This window comes from Anser cygnoides, chromosome 1 (genome assembly GCF_040182565.1).
Source record: "Anser cygnoides isolate HZ-2024a breed goose chromosome 1, Taihu_goose_T2T_genome, whole genome shotgun sequence".
NCBI classification, from domain to species: Eukaryota; Metazoa; Chordata; class Aves; order Anseriformes; family Anatidae; genus Anser; species Anser cygnoides.
This window is the reverse complement of record NC_089873.1, coordinates 118,338,629-118,356,211: the sequence shown is the minus strand read 5'-3', so window position 1 is coordinate 118,356,211 and position 17,583 is coordinate 118,338,629. Positions and strand designations below refer to the sequence as shown.

At 43.2% G+C, this 17,583-nt stretch overlaps 1 long non-coding RNA gene across 3 annotated transcripts in view; it reads left to right on the top strand.

Moving 5' to 3' along the window:
- The window catches only part of LOC106036062 (uncharacterized), a 37,335-nt gene extending 24,040 nt beyond the window's left edge, over window positions 1-13,295 (top strand). Inside the window, exons 1-4 of one of the 3 annotated variants that reach the window (XR_010825747.1) lie at window positions 7,931-8,293; window positions 11,301-11,396; window positions 12,648-12,694; window positions 12,787-13,295. This is a non-coding gene — a long non-coding RNA (uncharacterized lncRNA). Of the gene's footprint in view, window positions 1-7,930; window positions 8,294-9,305; window positions 9,468-11,300; window positions 11,397-12,647; window positions 12,695-12,786 lie in introns of those variants that run through there. The other 2 variants (XR_010825743.1, XR_010825742.1) reach the window with 2 other exon arrangements.
- The last annotated feature ends 4,288 nt before the right edge of the window (window positions 13,296-17,583 follow it).

The following is a 17,583-nucleotide window of genomic DNA, read 5'->3' as shown; positions in this document are numbered from 1 at the left end:
CATGTGAACGCCAACCATATAACTCCACAATTGCAGTGGTCATACAGATTGACGATGGCCCCTATAGCATATAGCTGTTCTGACAGCTATTTACTCTCCAGAGTTGTTACAAAACTGATGAAAAGAAGTCAATTGGAACAACGATGTTACTTTTCTGCAAAGTTTTAAGAATCTTCCAGAAAGGGTTCCTGAAGCACAATGCCCTCAAAACCTGTGGCTCTCAGAAGAAATCCTTCTAGCATTTTAAAGTCACTTCTATGGGAGAGGGGGAAGGAAAGAAAGACAGTTTGGAAATATCCTTTAATTGAAATTGTGCCAACCCACAGCTTGTGCCCAAGAGCAAAATTCTGTGCCTAAATGTGGGGTCACCTGTGACTGTAGGACCTCAGTCCCACTTCGCTTTTCCTCACCTGTAGGGCATGGCACTTCTTTCTTTCCGTGCTGGTGTCACAGTGAGAGCAGGCAAGGTTTGTCCCAGACTGATGTTCAGTATTCTTAGGATGGACCTGTAAAAATTACTAGGAATTAAGAAAATGTTCTGGTTTCCCCTCAGCCCAAACCACTGCCTTCTCCCAGCTGGTCGCTGGCTGCCCTGGCAGTTCCTGTGCAGCTCCAAGGTCGCGGTTTTCCACCTGACACTTCCCCAGCACTTCCTGGCAATAAACATGCCGAGCAACTTCTAATCTGCTTTCTTCCAAGAAACAATAGTTTTCTACTCTCATTCCCACTAGTCACCCTGCTTTTTCCCTATTTGCATTCATCACTGCTTCTACTGAGAACAAAAGCAAAATATTCATTTCATTTTGGTGACAAACTGGCTGTATTTATTTCCATCCTGCCCTCACTACATGACAGCCCCACTTCTTCATTTTCCTGGTGCTTCTTCATTTTCCCAGTGGCTGAAGTTTTTTTGTTGTTGTTGTTTCTGTGGTTTTTTGCTCTTTTTTATTACTATTTCTATTAATATCATTTTCAAAATCCATCTCAGTTCAATTCTTGGCAATTTTTACTTTCTTTTTGCACTTTGTTAACCTCACGACATCAGTCTTGCCACAGGCTGGATGTTTACTCTTAATATCTGTCCTGCAGCTCTTATTCCCCTCGTATGACCTTAGCCTTTTCTTAAATATTTTTACCTGTGAACTTGGTTCCAAACTCCACATTGTCATTAAATCAAAGAAGAAAATACTTGCAAGGCCTACTCTGCAATTAAGCTTTTATGCACACCAAAACAGCCAGCTTCACAAAGGTTGACCCTTTAAAATCAAAAGCACTGTTTACATGTCCCTTAGCATTACCCCTTCCTTTAATCTGAAGAAATCATTTGATTCAAAGTTGATTTCTAAAACCAGTACTTTCTAATATACTTATTTTTTACCAACTCAAAGCTTCAATAGATCAGCACATTTAATTTGTTCAGCAGCCATGTGGAAAAGAAGAGGTGGGTGTTCATTTCCCAGAATACCTGGATTCTACTATAAAAATGAGCATGTGCTCTAATCTGGAAGGTTAGACACAGTTCTCAGAAGGATTGATCCAGACGGTGTTAGGAAGCCCATTAGCTGCATCCAGGGCTAAAGTCGGGGATAACAGTCCCTTGAGTCTTCTCTAGTGAAGCTCCAAAAGTTATCTGGATGCTTTCCTCTTTCCCTAGGGCGATTTGGGTTCATGCATAGCACCATTTCTTGTTTCTGTACTTTCTGACCTGTTGCAGAATGTAAATTCTTTTCCTGTGCTCACCTCGGAAAGTGACAACACACACCTACACTGAGAGCATCATCCCAATAATTCATTTTCCAAGCGTCCCTAATTCCTGTCTCACATAGGGAGATTTTTTAAAATGCTTGTCAGACTCTTGCTGGGCCTATGAGGGCATCCTCTGAGGGTCAAAAAACCTGGAAACACACCTGCTTGCTCAAGACTAGGATTCATTTTTTGTCAACTTCTGAGGGTATAACAGAAGGATAGAAAGGTTCTTTTAGGAAGTTCAGAGCAGAAACAATTCTGCTTTTGGTCTCTAATCCTTTTGTAATTTTTCTCTTTTGTAGAGGGAAAAGAAGTGGTTTACTCTCTGTGAATTTTGCAAGGCTGACCTAGAAAGATTCTTGTTGCCCATAAGCATAATAAAGAGACTTTCTATACTGTTATAATTGTGAAGATGTTTCAGGAAAAAATAAATAAATAAAATCTGGTCTAGATAAAGCTCTGAATAATCACTCTAAACTTCATCTAAAACTAATTAATTCCCCTCTTCACTTTACAACTATTTTTCTTCAAGAGTTCTTTATGGCTTTGCATGATAGATTTAGGTTCCTCTAGTTTCCCTTGCATACAATTTCATACAAGCATTGAGGACTTCTTACCATGTTAAAACAACTACGTCAGTCCCATAACTGCTCTGGAAATGTAAAATAAAATCACTGGGCTGCAGGCAGTCCCACAGTTATGGAAGGAAAGCCTCCTTTTCAGAGTTACTTCTGTTTCTAGACATCCCACAGTTTTCACTCCAGGTACACCTGGAGTCACGGGGTTCTTCTTAAGAGGCAGAACTGACATTCAAGAATTAGAGCCAAACTTAATTTAAATTATAGCCTGCAGTGTAGCTTGGGGACACAGCTGCTTCTGACTTCTCTTTACTCCTCTAATCATGCAGCAGTGTTATGTGGCTAATATTAGCCTCGTTAGAAGGCAGGAGTTCCAGTCAATGCCTGAAAATTTGTGTTTGGGCTTGGACATGCCACAGAAATGCCTTCTGGTACTGAATGGCTCAAACCTGCCTTTCCACATGCTGAAGAGTGTCTTATTCCTCACTGAGCCGTGCTGAAATGAGGAGGGGTACTGGACGAGTGAGGCATTTCTTACAATAAGAGAAATGAGAACAGGGAAGGGATAAGGGATGGATGCCGCTCCCCCCCGACACACACACAGAGCACTGTTTGACCAGTCAGGGTGGGGCTGATGCCTCCATACTGAAGATAGCCCCCTATCACTATTGTGCACGTAGTTAAATGGTTATTCACATACCGTGATTACATCCCTCTCCCTGCAGGCAAGGCAACTTCCTTCTTTCTGAATGGAAACACAAGATTTGCTGCAATAAACAAACCTTGAGCTAGTATGCTTGTTGAATACAAACAACAAAAAAAAAAAAAAAACATTTTTTTTTCCCACTAGACTTTATTTTTTTTCCCACAGAAAAACAACAACAAAAAACATGGTGTTGTTTCTGTTGTACAACCAGCAGCAGATTATAAACCTTCCAGCCACCCATGGAGAGCCCCTAGTGACTCATCAGTACCACAGGGCGGTACCTGCCTCACCCGCACAGCTGCCCAGGTGGTGAGGTTTGGCTCTCTGACGGGATAGCATTACAGAACCACAGACTGGTTTGGGTTGGAAGAGCCCTTAAAGACCATCTGGATCCACCCCTCCTACCATGGGCCAGGCTGCCCAAAGCCCCATCCAGCCTGGCCTTGAGCACCTCCAGGGATGGGGCACCCACAGCTTCTCTGGGCAGCCTGTGCCAGTGCCTCACCACCCTCTGAGTGAAGAATTTCTTCCTTATATTTAATCTGAATCTACTTTCTTTTAGTTTAAAACCATTATGCCTTGTCCTATCACTCCACTCCCTGACACAGAGTCCCTCCCCAGCTTTCCTGCAGGCCCCCTTTAGTACTGGAAGGCCGCTGTAAGGTCTCCCCAGAGCCTTCTCTTCTCCAGGCTGAACAACCCCAGCTCCCTCAGCCTGTCTTCACAGGAGAGGTGCTCCAGCCCTCTGAGCATCTTCATGGCTCTCCTCTGGACTCGTTCTAATACTTCCACGTCCTTCTTGTGCTGGGGCCCCAGAGCTGAACGCAGTGCCCCAGGTGGGGTCTCACAAGAGGGGCAGAATCACCTCCCTCGCCCTGCTGGCCACACTGCTTTTGATGCAGACCAGGATATGGTTGGCTTTCTGAGCAAGGGCAGTGTCACACAGGTGACAGTCCCAGCCTCACTTTAGACATGCTTAATGCAACAGAGAGGGGTACAAAACCAGTTACAGCCAGGTCAAAAAGCTTGATCAGACGCTATCAGGAGAGCCTGCAAGACAGGAACACGTTTTGGAGGAAGGGGCTGAGAAGGATGACCTAAATCCTGCCTTGAGCTGGAAGAGAGATTGGAGAAGAGAGGAGATAAATTTAATGAATACAGAAGATAACATCTAATGACCACACATGCCATCAGATGCTGTACTTTACATATGATCACAGGTTAGTATTCTTGCTTAATAAGAGTCATAAGCCACTGAACCTTAGCAGAAGCAATCAAAACGATCTCTAATTCTGGGGACAATAATCACCAAATGCTTGCTTAGAAATACTCTTGCAATTTATAGCTCCTTCCTTCAAAAATACGTTCTCTCCCAACTGTGCAGCGACTGCACTGAAAACACTTGGGCAAAAGCAGCAGTGGCAGCTGGAAGCTGCAGCGTCATTGACCCTGTGCATCATGAATTCAGGGCAGCCACAGTGCTCTGCACAGCTCAACAATCCCAGCTAAAGCACCACTGAGCTACAAGAAGGGTAGAAAGCAGTCTCATTTTCTTTGCGATCGTGTTAGGAGCGTGGGGGCAAGGCCCATTTGGCAGGGATGCTTTTGGGATGCCCTCACATTTGGCTGCGGGTACCTGTTTGGAGCGAAGGGCCAACTAACGAGATCGCGCCTGAAAGGCAGGCTGCAGGACACTGCAACCGACTGATTTGGTAGCCATGAGTACATTGTCCCTACATTTTTGACTGTAAACTAGTTGTTAATCCACAAAACACCCTTGTGACAACTCATTTTCTTTAAGGAAGAGATTTCATCAGAAGCTTTGAGAAATCCAAGTACACTGTGTCTACTGGATTAACTTTATCTGCATGCACACTGATTCTATTCTCACCAAAAAAAAAAAAAAAGGCAAAAAAAAAAAATACTAACAACAGACTTATGAGGCATAGTTTCCAAGCTGTGCCAGCTCATCCCCATTATTTTAAATTTGTCCATATGTCTACTAGTTCTCTTTTTTATAATGCCTCTCAAAAATACCCCTCAAATCAAAGTCAGATTTATGAGTATGCAGTTCCTTGGGTCCTCACAGGGGCCTGCTTAGAAGTGGGCATCACGTGTCCCACTCCTTCTAACCTTAAGCTTAATTAAAGCCAATTTAAGCAGTAAGTTCTTCACCACAGTTAATAGTTTGGCAGTATCGTATCAGATCTGTTCTGGAGCTCCTGTGCGAGTGCCATCTGGTCCTGTTGATCTGTTGTTGTCCATTTTACTGGTTTGTTTTAAAAAGGCTTTTCATGTCAGTTCAGTATGAGACCTTTCCTCAGACTTGCCCAATTGAAGTTTTCAGGATGGTGATGCCACTGAACTCTGGAATTGGGGCAAACACCAACACGAGGATCCATTTGGCTTTCCTGCCACCGCTTTGAGTCCTTTTTACTCTTTGGTCATTTATCAGCTATAGTGAGTTTCTGCCAGAGACCTTCTGTTTCTGACATGATGGAAATTTTTTTTATTATTAGCTCCATGCCTTTAGTGTGCTGCTACCAAGAATTTTCTTATTGCTTTCTTATGGTTTTATATTTCCTTTTACAGAACATGTATTCTCTTCTAATTTTCTCATTTGGACATTCTCCTCTATTCTGAAAGATATCATTTTTTAATTCTGCTTTAATTTACTTTGCTCTTTATTTGTAACAACACAGAGAGCCTTTTTTCAACACATAATATATTCCTCCTCTGAATTTTCAACATATTTTTAAATGTGTCCATGTGTCTTTTAACTAAAGAAATTTAATTATATTAAATTAAAAAACAAATAGATACTTAAGGTTTATTTCTAAAAGGTTTTCTCATTTGTACATTTTTGTCCTTTTTGAAGCTCTACAAAGAGATCTTTGAGTATTTTAGTTCCTGTGGACTTGCTGAATTTGGGTGCATTGTGGTCTCTATGCTAAAATGGTATTTGCGTCCGTGGCGAACCTCTGCTCTCAGCTCAGGGTGACACCAGGAGCTGCTTTTTCTCAGCCATGCTCTCTGCACCGCTGCTGTAACAAGCAGTTATTTGTGGCATTTACAAATATAATCTCTGCCTCATACTTCCTCATAACATTTACCAGGCTGTGGGACATCACCGAGACCTCCGATTCCCTTTGTTCTCTGCCCTTTCACGCTTTCTAACTCCTCTCCCCGTTTCTCAGCCAAGGTCACCAGCCTGGTCACGCTGTTCAATACTCTTCCTTCAGGCGCGGTGTTTCAGGCCGCAGGGGCTCTCTGTTACCTGTGTGCCACAGATGACTGATTCACCCGGTTTGACTCCAAGCTCTTTTTCAACACGGCGTAGCACAACGTCACCGGCAGTTGCCTCATCAGCTGCAGCCTCGAGCTGTGCTGTCCCATGGCTCAGCTTATTTTCCACGTTGCTGCTATGTTCATTGCACCAATACCATCGTTTAGAAGTCCTCCCGCTTTATTTTTTAGCCCCTACCCATTTATTTTTTGGGCTTGAAGTTTAGAAAAGCCAGCACGTATCTGTTCCTGGCTTTGATGATAGAGGTTTGGGGGTTTTATTCATGACTGCTCCTTGCTGCCTGCCTCATTAAATTAATCAGCTTCATTCCTATCTTTTTCACGTTGTTGTTATTTTTCCCAAATATGGGTGTGATTGAGCACTGTACATGGTCAGGAAAGATCTTCGTGTAAATTGAGAGAGCTACAGGATGTTTGCTCACTGACATCTAAAAAAAAAATCTAGAGAGTACGCTGCCAGTGCCTGGCCCCTGCAGCATGATCTGTTACCCTCTTGTGCTATTATTTATTAATTAACAGCGCAGAGTTGTGCAAAATCAGTCCTGTCAAGAAGCAAACTAAGCAGGATAGCTTCTAAAAATGCTTGTGCTGAATCCTCAGAGGTGGCCTGTAATGAAAAGCATCTAACAAAGCACAGACCTATGCCAAGGTGCCTGTGCTCCCAGCTGCAGATCCCGAGAAAACCCGTGACTGCGATGGGGACGTGGGCAGGGGCTGAAGGTTTGACAGCTTCAGCCCTTCCCCTGAGCTGTGGTCACAGACCTGCTCCATCAGAAAATCCCCCTGCAGCTGTCTCACTGGAAAATAAAACGAGCAAACTTCCAAGACACCATGCTTGACACCAGAGACACCGTCACAGCGCACTTGCTACGCTGTCAGATCCCATTACCCCAGGGAAAAAACCTATTATTTCCCGTTACAGGACCAAACCTACAGATTTTAACAGATTACTTTCACTACGGCAGCAGGAAATAGTGTTGAGCTCCTTCTGTCGTGTCTCAGCCTGCTGCAAGCCACGGTGAACGCGTGGCCATTACTCACCTCTCGCGAAACAGCAGCAGCAGCAAGCCTCCCCCTGGCCAGATGCCCACTAAGACAGGGCATTATACAGAATTGTAATGCCAGCCCCCCCCCCCCCCCCCCCCCGCCAGATTTTCCATACCATGGAGAAAGCAAACCTTTTCGTGGGTCAGCTGCACATATATAACCTCCTCTAAATTATCTAGGTTGCTAGCTAGCCTCCACCAAATGCAGCGTGGGATGCAAAGAGCCCTGAGAAAGTCAGCGAGCATTCAGAGTGGTTGGACCACACAGGCACTGCTGTGGTTTTTCAGTGCTGGAGAAGCAAAGACAGCTCGTTGAGAGCTAGCCTAGGCGTGGTTGCATTGCACCCAGCTGAAGTGTGGGGGAACAGTCAGACTCGTTAGCATCACTGCTAAGCACCAGCCTGGGGCACAAGGAAGCTGAGCATCTTGTTCTTGCTTATGTCTTGTACAAACTCTGTGGGTGAAGGTCCGCAGGTTTGGTATGAGAGGTTGCCAAAGGAGGGAGTCTTGTGTCGGCGGCCCTGTTTTGGCAGCAGAACAGAGTCTTGAGGGCCACAGTGCCTGAGTGAAACCTTTTGCTTCATTATGTGTAAATGAAAATTAAAGGCAACACCCCTGAATACGATAATGAGCTTAATGAAGTACACGCTAAGCATATATGACTACAGTACTCAACTCTTCACCCAAATCATGCTAAACATCACCCCAGAGAGGGAACAGATAATGTTAGGATATAAAAGAGTGTTAGGAGATAGTAGGAAAAAAAAAAAAAGTTAGTGTTAGGAAAAAAAAAAATCTGAATGAGGGAAAAAGAAGATCTGGGGGCGGGGGGGAGAAGAAATTGGAAACCTCAAGGAGGCAGTGAATGGACTGTGCTCTTTGTCCTCCACCAAAGCAAGGATGCCTTCCTGGTAAGCTCTGTGCCTTCACCCTTTTGTGAGGAATACCCAGGATAGCATTTTGCTAGCACTGTTACCATATATTAGCATTATTGCAGTAAGTGTATTTATCAACAGCAATTCCAAATCTGTTATGTCTGTTGCCTTATTAAATACGTTCTCCTTTGTGAAACTGTCTCAGTGGAAGCCGTTGGCAGGGCTCTGAAACAGGCAAACACCGGACTCTGGTAAGTCCCCTCTAACGCGACAAAGTGCAAGAGTGCTCTCCAACCAAGGCACACTCGATGGACATACAAGAGGAACGTGAGGGAAGTTGAGAGATGCTCAGAAAACACATCTGACTCTTGTCCTGGCAGACCAATGGTACACTTGTGGTCAAGTTCATTTTTGGCAAAAGAGACTTTGCAAAACTTTGCAAAACGTGAAATGGATTTGCATATAGTTGATGGGAACGATTCCCCATTTTGAGGAGAGGTATGGGGAGAAATGCATGAAAGGGCATGATGTTATAAACCGCCAAGATTAGATAAAGCTTACTGGCAAGTAAAATATCATGACTCAAAAAATCCATTCAAAAATTCAAAGGGTATCAACAGTACAGCTTGCTATGGAGAGTAAAGAGCTGACCTTGCACCTCCATGCCTTGTCCTTCCCCTCCAGTGATGAAGCAATTCCTCCTTCAGGTTCAGACACGTGCATGAGCTCCACAGCTTGTAAAACTACTTTAAAGTATAAAATCGGGCTGTGGAGGAAGATGTTTTAAAACAAAATAATTGAGCTAAGTTCTTCTCATTCCCCCAGTCGCATGTTGGAAATAACCCCCAGGAAGGTCCTCTCACAGAGCTCTTCTGGAGACGTTTTGCCCCCAGGATAGTCACGGCTTCAGGTAGGGAGGGAAGGGATGGACCCTTCTGTCAGCACAGAAGGAATACGCTCTGGGACCCCTGGTGGAACATGAGAGGATGCACTTTCTCCAGTTTTTTTGGCTTTCCTCTGTTCAGTGGTGAAACATCAACACCAGAGAGGGACTTCCCGAGATCCACAGCTGGGGGTGGTGGTGGGGTTAATGTTAGGGAAGTATTTATCTTCACTTCCCAAACCACCATCCTCCCAGGTGCCTCGTGCTGGCTGTCTTGGGAGGCTCCTTTGCATCTCCCTTTTTATTGGCAGGATATCTTGGCCAGTCGTAAGTACACCTTATTTGGAGTCTTCCAGTTATTATTTCTCATTAGTTTTTAATTTGAGAGAATCGGCTTACAGCCTCTTAAATGCTGTACTTGCTCTCTTGCTGGGTCTCATCTGATGCACTGATGGGTTGTGAAGACTTATTGATTTTTCTTTGCCATTTTGTTATATTATTCTCATACAATAGTAAAAAGATTAACTGTGATCAAGTGGCTAATGCAATTACCATGCTGGCAGAGGTAAGAGAAGCCAGGCTAGACCAAGAGAAAGCCATTCGGGAGCCACCAAAGGGGCTGGCTGAGGCACTGTTCCAGCTATTAACAGTTGCTTCTGAGGCTCCATCAGGTGGGAGACACTGTGAAGATTTTTTAAATCTTGGAGTTTCATAACATACCTGTGGTTGTGGAGGGAGGGCATATCAAAAGTTTCTCAACAGTTGGGTGAGGCAACACCGCTGACACCAGGGAACACAGCAACCTCACATTCACCATTTGTGTGGGTAGAGGAGGGCTACTGGGCTGTTTCTTTATCTCTGAAACACCAATATACCCATCTCCTGATACTTAGGGAAGTCCTTTCCCATGCAGCCCTTGCACAGAACACAGAGTTAATCTGTAAATTAATTCCCAATTTGAGTTTATTTTGTTGTTGTTGTTGAAACAGCCCCAAACTCCACATAGCTCTTGCTCCATGCAGAACACAAAGGAAATGGCAAGGGGACATCCCATTTGGGACAAAGGAGATAAATTTGGGCAATTAAAATAGACATACCAACAAAGCCAGAATGAGGAAAGAGGAGGAAGAGACTTTTAGAGGGAGGCAAATAAGTAAGTAAGCATGCTGCAATAATTAAATTATTTGACCAAATAATGTTGTTTTTCCCAGACTAATTAGTATTCTGCTCACCTCAAGGAGCAGACCAAAAAATCTCTGACTCCAAGCTCATTTTGGTTATTTATATCATCATATTTTCAAGAGCACGCCAATTACAGCAGTTCTGCCACAGCCTTCATATTCCAGTGAAGCCCTGAAGAAGAGAAGCTGGCCAAAAGGGAGCATGACAAATCCTGTATCTTTTGCTCTGTTCAGCCTTATTAGTGGTGGGCGTATTTCATATCAGTAATTTTCAGAAATTAAGTATGTTTGGTCTAAGATGTGCAATGCAAAAGGGAATAAAACCTGTCCGCTTCATTTTGGCTCAGTCCCCGTCCTCCAGCTCTTGCTGCCCATAGCTAAGCCTACTTGAAGGCTGCCAAGCACAGCCGACAGTAAGCAACGCCAAAGCAGCTGCTCTAGAAATCTTGCTTCCCTGCTTCCTTTTTCATTTTCTTGCATATTCCCCACTTTTATAGAGGCTGGGGCTCAGAGCAGCTGCTCTGCGTGGCCAGCCACTGCACACTGGCTGTTGAAGCTCTGTCATTCAGATAAAACTGAAGGGAGCTGTGAGAAAGGTGGAAGTTTCTTTCTGATCCAAACCCCAAGTCCAAGCATGATGGAAACTGTCCTGAGAACATAACTGAAAGAAGCACTGCAGAGTTTTATGAACAAAAGCAGTGTTCAGCTTCATTTTATGAGCATCCTTACTCCTCTGAGAAAAAGCAGCAGATACTGTTGAGGGGCAGTAACCGTTTCTAAGAAGAAACATACTTTTTGCTTTTCCTAACTATTGCATATTTATATCAGTGATTTTAATAATACAAAAATGTGTTGGATGTATGTGGCGAAGTTTTGCTAGCAGGAGGTTTTGGTTATTAGCTGAGGTTAACGTACCACAAAAGGCAATGTGTTTTGCTGTAGGACCATTTAATTTAGGGTACATTCACTTTTTTTTTAGGTGTATTTTCTAAAAGGTGGGAAATGTGCACATGAACACACCTACAGCTTGTGAAAAGTTGCTTATCACGCCATGCATTGGAGGATAAATACGATTGTAAGAGCAGCATCATGACTATGAGGACAAGCACTGTCTCTCCTACTTACAGTGACCAGAGCACCCCCAAAACCTGACTGTGAGCACCTCTGTCAGGAGAGAGCTCTCCCAGGGAATGCCTAGTATAACGGGAACCTGAGAAGATAACCATGAAGTATGCAGAAGCAGTTCTCCAGATGTAATACTTGGCAACAGACTTTTTTTTCTTTTTACTGCATTTCAGCTCACTTTCAGCCCAGAAAATCATGTATTTCTTTCACCAAGTAATTGTTGATTTGATAGAGCTTCTTATGCTCACTTCATTCAGCATTTTGTGTGCTATTCATTTTAGAATGACACTCTTCTGTTCTTGGCAGATGGAGAATCCTGTAGTTGAATACTTCTGGATGTTATCCCAGGACTTTTTTTCTCCCTTTCTCGTTCCCCTTCTCTCCTACATCTCCCCCAGACTGAAGCAGGCTTTGCATAGATTTGGAGTGTTTTGAATTTCACAGTGTGTTTGAAAAATAAGAGTGACTCAAGGGATACAAAACATATGAAATGAAGTAATGTATTCAACTATAAAAATATGAAAGACAGTTCTTTCTTATGGAGCATCTACATTAATTTGGTTCAACAAATCACCAGTGGTTTCTGTATTCCAGCTATTCCCACAGACATGTTTCTGGAGATTCATTTTTGCTGCAGTGACAATGGCTCTAATCTCTTCCTTTTGTGTTAGGATCCAGCTTCTCATCTCTTACAGAGGAATATATCTCTAATGGACTCAGTGAAAAGAGCCTAAATTATCCCAGTTTAGCAGCTAGTCCAGCAGTTTATGGATCAGAGAAATAGCATTTTCTTCAGCTATTCCCACCCTTCCACCCCCATACACACACACCTTGTCTCTATAAATTTTCTTCTGGCAAATGTCTCCCTCTGACCACATTTTTAAAGTGACGAAATATTTCACACATACATATTATTGAATATACCTGTACCCATCTCAGATTTCCCAAGCCCATTTCCTCAGACATTCCTTCTGAATGTCTGTATTTCATGCACATTTTCAAATTAAAAGAAAAAAAAAAAAAGTTAAGAAACCATTTTCCCATCACCTCAACATACCTCACTTAATGACCTTCTCACTCAGTTCATTGAGGCGAATATTCGCTTCAGATTTCCTAAAGAGTTATTAGGGACAAACAATTTTTTTTTCTCCAGTTAACTGACTCTGAAAATAACAGCTTTTGCTTTCGCCTTTTGTTACAGAGAGATGCCATGACAGATCAACACATCTAGAAAAAAAATAAAACCAAGTAAGTGGGGAGGAAGGAAAGGATGTCCCAAAAGGACAAGGAACCAAGAAAACACTTTTTATCTGAACACAATATTTTTAATCGTGTTACAGCTATTCAGGAGCTCTAATTGGAGTGTCTTCACTGAGGGACTGCAACACACCATGCTTGTTTGACCTTCTAATGAATGCAAGCAATGCCCATCATCTACACTGGGAATCTTTCATGGCCAATCTTTCATCCGAGCAGCCTGACTACCCAGTTGGTGCCCAGTCAGTGCCCTTCCAGTGTCTTGGTCTCTTCTCCATGCCTTGAATGTCATCTACTTCTCCATCTCCCCAAGGAGGAATCCCACAGACTGGCCACAGGCATCAAACTGAGCCCCAGAAGCCTCCCAGATGTTACTTCAGTGGTGATCAATTGTTTGCCCCTTGTAGTGTTGACCAGATCTGACTGCAGGCTGAGTTTGGACCATCTGGCTTGCATGATATGATCATAATGCTGTCCTTAGCTATTAAAATCATACTGTGTAGATACTGAAAACAGTCCTATCAGCTTACACAATACGCTCTGCAGGGGCTCTGTGATTGCCACCAGCAACCTTCTCCTCCTACATACCAGACCCCCCAAAACACTAAAAATAAAAGGTTCTTAAAGTGAAATGAGTGCTATAACATCTTCTTGCAAGTAGGTACTCCCACACATTTGTGCAGTTTCTCCCTTCAGAAACGTGGTTTCTCTGAAAGGAGGTTCCTACTTGCCCCACAAACCGAGGATAGCCAAGACCCCAGCCTTTGCTTTTGTTCTTTTCCTTGTTCCCTGGTTCTCCCCAACAGGCTGGCTTCCTTTCCTTTCCCTGTGACTGGTTTGTCATGAACACATTGCCACAAAAACACAGAATGAACAGCAAAGAAAAGCTATTGCATATGACTGGGCCCTCTCCACCTTTCTGGAGCTGCACCAGGGGGTAGGAGTAAGGATAGAAGGAAAAGAAAGAAAAGGCAACAAATCAGAAGTTATCAATGATCATCACCTGAGGGAGCACAGGGAAATACAGAAAAGTGTCTGGCTCTTCAGAAGAGTATTCTTAAGCACACTGCAGGATGAACATGGCCTTCTCAAACGGAAGAAGAGAAGGCTCTGGGGAGACCTCATTGCAGCCTTTCAGTACTTAAAGGGGGCTTATAAAAAAGATGAAGAGTGACTTTTTACTTGGGCAGATAGTCATAGGACAAGAGGGAACAGTTTTAAACTAAAAGAGTGTAGGTTTAGATTAGATATAAGGAAGAAATTCTTCACTCAGAGGGTGGTGAGGCACTGAACAGGTTGCCCAGAGAAGCTGTGGGTGCCTCATCCCTGGAGGTGCTCAAGGCCAGGCTGGATGGGGCTTTGGGCAGCCTGGTCTGGTGGGAGATGTCCCTGCCCGTGGCAGGGGGTGGAACCAGGTGGTCTTTAAGGTCCCTTCCAACCCAAACCAGTCTACGATTCTGTGTTTCTGTGACTCTAAATGCCTACACAAGCTGGGTAGAGGTAGGGGGGCTGGAAGGAGGACACTACAAGGGCAGCAATTACTAAGCATTGTGAGGAGAAAACAAATGTATTCTTTCCTCTCTATTTTTAAATGTCAAATTCAGTAGTCTATAATTTAAAAAGGAGTATGTGCTGTACCATAAGGCCATTGGACAGCAGTGCTTTCCAAATGCACTGCCTCTGGGCAATAAGAGCCAAGGACAACTTCAATTATTTCTGACTTATCGGCCACAAGAGTCATAGTAAGGAAGAGTTGTGGAGTCACAGGAAACATATAGGTGGCATATGCTTATTATAACAAGATGTTATTGACCAAGGAAGCATATTCAGGAAGCAAGCCAAAAGCCAGCAGTCAGAGATATTGTGAATAAAAGGGGTGCGTTATCCAGCTCCCTGCGCTCAGCCGTGGCGTGCTGGCTTGGAACAGAAAGAATAACTCATTCATTTATAGAAAGCCATTGCGGGGTCCAAGACTGGGGAAAGGATGTGTAGAAAATAACTTGTGGCTATTTTAAACTTAATGGCTGGTTCCCCAGTTGCTGAGCAGCACGCTGATGAGAATGACCTTATGCCTGCTGCCTTCTGCCCACCAAGGAGCACAGCAGGGGAACCTCTGAGACCAAATAATTGTTTCCTTGAGCTCAGTGTTTCATGTCAAAAAGTAGCAACTCTAAAATCATTACGTAACCCTCCTGCTTATTCCTGCCTTTTAAATTTCTCCAAGCATCTTCATCTGCAGCTACTCCACTGATTTTAATGCTGGGAAAAGTTGTCGGAACAACTGTAGAGGATGACAACCTTGATACGTCTGGTGAGCAGTACCTGTGCAGTCTTCCTTGCAGAGCAAGATCAATGAGCTTCCCCAAAGACAGATGAGAGCCAGCAGAGCTAATGAGGGTGGCTCACTCCCTCTGCTCACACACTTCTTCACTTCTTTCCTGAGATTAAAAAGAAGAATGGCACAGCGACTCTGATAAATGTGGTTTTCGTGCTGCCTTATTTGCTAATGGCAAAAGGCAAGAAGCTCAGCTCCTGGAGCTTCAGTTCCAGTGAAGCAGGCCCTTGGTTTGCTTTTTGCTATCAGGGAACTCCAATTTTTTAATTTTTATACTTTAGATAACAGTGTGGGAAATTTCTGGGAGCTATTTGAAAGGCATATGGCTTCCATTTCACCTTGCTATACATTTTAGTAATGGGAAAGGGTATCGGGAAATAACCTATTCTCATACTTTGTAGAGTTTTCCCAGTTATGTGTATAAACATCCCTGTACCTGATCATTCAGTCTTGATCATTGTTTTGACCAGCGCCCACTGAAACCTGCCAGTTATGTGGGAACACCTCCACAGCCGTGCCTTTGCCTGCAGCTGTGGCTATTGACACTCATGCAGAGGTTCGTGATCAAGTCCCTGGAGAAATTCTCTCCTCTAGAAAACAAAAACATGCTGCTGTTGACTCAGAAGTTAGGAAATGGTTTTGAAAGGGTAATTTGATTTTCCATTTTTCCCATCTTTAAAAAAAAGTCCCCTCTCCTGATATGTATTTTTTAATCGGAGAAGTACAGTTACCTTTTGTGTTGGTTATCACTTGCCAGGGTTGAATTTGAACTGATGAGAAGAGAGTAAAACACTAGATATCAGCTTACAGTGCATTTGAAAGATCATCTGTCCAAATGAACAACATGCGCACACCTGATTTGATCAGTTCACGTTTTAGAGCACATGTGAAAGTTAGTGTATATATTTCTTAATTATTTTGCACATTGCATAGAACATTCACATGCTTTGCATTATTTTCACAGCACCTGGTTTGTCATGCCTGACTTGACAAAAGACAACTTGTTCAATATTTAAATTATCTAGATAGTATTTTCCAGTAAACATACTGACCCATTCTCTGCTTTGTAGTGAGAATATTTGCTTTTTCCATAGAACAATTTTCTTTATGAAAATAATAATGTTTTATGTAAAATGCTTAGAGTTACTGGTTTCATTTCATAGAAATGTGCACATAAGTAAGATAAATGAATTAAATGAATTAAAATGAACACAACTGTTAATACAGCAAGAATCAGGAAACATATAGAGACCTGCACATGGGCACCATTGTATATTTTTAGGAAATATGAGAGGCAGCTACAGAAGTGACTTTAAAACTTACAGAACTTCATCAGGAATACAGCTTTTGCACATCTCCTTAATCAGCCTAAAAGAGCAAGGATGTTGTAAGTGATCAGTGTATATCATAAGGTATTTTTGGTGGTAGGGAACTTTGTTTTGTATGGTGGATATTGTTTTATTTTGTTTAGTTAGCTCTCCTCCTAAGAAGAAATCATTTTGTACGTTGAAATACTTCAACAGGATTAAAATATAAATCATCAGGCTGGCCTTGTTAAATCCAATGGCAGATTTCCGAGCCAGATCATAACAGGACCAATATTTCATTTATAAATGGAAAATGAAATCCATTCAGCCTTCAGCAAGCTATAAAGCACCTCTGCTTTGTCTCTGGCATTTGTAGGGACCTAGAAGATAAAGAGAGTCCTTAGAAAGAAGAGCAGCAGTGAATCAGGTTTATGCTGTGTGGCAAAGCGATGAGCACCGCCTGCAAGCTCCAGGCTGCGCGCACAGCCGGGCTCGAAGCAGAGCAAATGATGCTTGCTCACCCTGCCTGGCTGGACTGCCAGCACACAGGGGTCTGCAGAGGGGTCCCGTAGGAGACCAGGGGCTCAGCATGAGCGGTGGGGTGGAAATCCACCTCGGGAAGCCTGGGCAGCCCCAAGTGATTAGGCGATGGGAAGCCTAGGGGGCTTTTTGGAAATACCATTCCTCAGGAGTTAAGCAAAACAGGTCTAGGCACAGCATTTGGTACCATGGCTTTGGCAACTTCGACGGCTGCTGGGGAAGAGAAAGGGAGAGGGGTGTATCTGGCAGAACAGGGGCACAGACAGTAGCAGCCCGGGTGAGGCTCGTTTCCCAGTTAGCAGTCATCTGTGGTTTTCTGCATCATTTTGATTTGCCAATGTATGGGCTGGGCTTTTAAAAATAATAAAATAAAATAAAATAAAATAAAATAAAATAAAATAAAATAAAATAAAATAAAATAAAATAAAATAAAATAAAATAAAATAAAATAAAATAAAATAAAATAAAATAAAATAAAGTTTGAGCACTCTGAATAGAAGACGTGTTATTAAAATATCACCGGAGGTCACAGAAAAAGCAGTTTCAAAGTTAAGCAGATTGTCCTGCTGCAAAAGCTTTCGGGTTTTGTAGCGCTGCCTCTGCAACTGTGACCGAGATACCGCTGGAGAGTGGCGGCTGTGGAGCTCGTTGTGAGCAGCTTGGCAGTAACACGTGGTTTCTGGCAGGTGAACAAAACC